Source organism: Oncorhynchus gorbuscha, linkage group LG18, assembly GCF_021184085.1.
Source record: "Oncorhynchus gorbuscha isolate QuinsamMale2020 ecotype Even-year linkage group LG18, OgorEven_v1.0, whole genome shotgun sequence".
Classification (NCBI taxonomy): domain Eukaryota; kingdom Metazoa; phylum Chordata; class Actinopteri; order Salmoniformes; family Salmonidae; genus Oncorhynchus; species Oncorhynchus gorbuscha.
The window spans coordinates 56,900,650-56,902,401 of NC_060190.1; the positions used below are offsets into that span (position 1 = coordinate 56,900,650).

At 45.3% G+C, this 1,752-nt stretch overlaps 1 pseudogene; it reads left to right on the top strand.

Annotated features, from left to right (window-relative positions):
* The first annotated feature begins 345 nt into the window (after nt 1-345).
* On the top strand, nt 346-1,269 carry LOC124002877 (annotated as a pseudogene).
* The last annotated feature ends 483 nt before the right edge of the window (nt 1,270-1,752 follow it).

A 1,752-nucleotide genomic window follows, 5' to 3' on the forward strand; every position in this document is an offset into this window, starting at 1 on the left:
CCCCCAATGGTGGAACAAACTCCCTCACGACGCCAGGACAGCGGAGTCAATCACCACCTTCCGGAGACACCTGAAACCCCACCTCTTTAAGGAATACCTAGGATAGGATAAAGTAATCCTTCTCACCCCCCACCCCCCTTTAAGATTTAGATGCACTATTGTAAAGTGACTGTTATTTGTAAGTCGCTCTGGATAAGAGCGTCTGCTAAATGACTTAAATGTAAATGTAAATGTAAATGTAAAAAGGCACTAACATGGCGTCCATTCTAAAACCTGGCCAAACTCTCAATATATGGTTCGGAGTACCCTCAGTACTAGCTGGCTGATCTCTGAGCCTATGCATGTATGCCCGCATACATGGTCTTCCTCATCATCACCTGCCTCACCATCAACTTCCTTATATTCTAAGTCACCATCGAGCACAAGAAGCAGTGGACGGCCCTCAACTAAATCCTGCTCAACCTGAATGTGGCTGATCTCGTCGCGGTGTTCGGCGGCTTCACCACCACACTCTACACCTCCATGAATGGCTACTTTGTCTTCGGCCTCACCAGCTACATCATTGAGGGCTTCTGCGCTACCCACGACGGTCGGATCGCCCTCTGGGCCCTGGTGGTGCTGTGTAGCGAAAGGAGGTTGGTTGTCTGCAAAGCCTATTGTAAAGTTGCGCTTCAGGGAGAGCCATGTCATATTGATGGTGGCATTCACCTGGGTGATCGCTGCCGCTTGTTCCGTGCCCCCTCTGTTCGGCTGGTCACGTTACATTCCAAAGGGCATGCAATGCTCGTGCAGTTTTGACTATTACACTCAGACCTCAGGGATCAATAAAGATTCCTATGTCATCAACATGTTCTTCTGCCACTTCACCATTCCCCTGGTCATCTCCTTCTGCAATGGCAACCTGTTCTGCTCCATCCAAGATGCTGCTGAAACCACCCAGAGGGCTGAGAGGGAGGTCACCAACATGGTCATCATGATGGTCAACTCCTTCCTGTTGTGCTGGGTGCCCTACTCCAGTATTGCCGTGTACGCCTTCAACCATCAGGGACTCACCTTCGGACTCTTGTTCATGACAGTTCCGGCTTTTTTGTCAAAAACTCAGCCCTGTCCAACTCCCATATCTATATTTTGATGAACAAGCAGTTCTGCCGCTGCACGATCACTACCCTGTCCTGCAGAAACCTCTTGGATGAGGAGGAGGGAGCCTCCATCGCCACCTCCGAGACAGAAGCCTCCTCTGTGTCCTCCAGCTCAGTGTTTTCTGCATAAGATGGCTACTTCCGTCTCCTCAGGTTATGGAAAAGTTTGACCTGCATAAGACACTTTATACATTCTAGTTAGTTTCAACGTATGTCTGTAGATGCACGTCTCAGTATACTGTCATTTCTGTGTTTACTTCACTGCCGTAAACATTTGTTTTATCTTAGAAAAACAGATATTAGTTACAGTACAAGAAGCCAGTTGATACAGCTTAACTTTTAAGTCAGAGGAGTAACTCATTTTTTAACGTTAAAATACTTAGGATTTTTTATAAAGTCTTTACACTATAAGAAATCATCAGTGCTTCAATTTAAAAAGAATGGTGACCCCAATCACTTGTATCTTATAATGTAAGAGTTGATGTAGCTAACAATTGCAAGTCAGTGGTGTAAGTTATCTTTTCAAGTTGAAACAACAACAATTTGCAGTGTACTTAAGTGATCTTACAAGTTGAAAGAGTAGAACTGTTAATTAAAACATTTGTAAAAATGG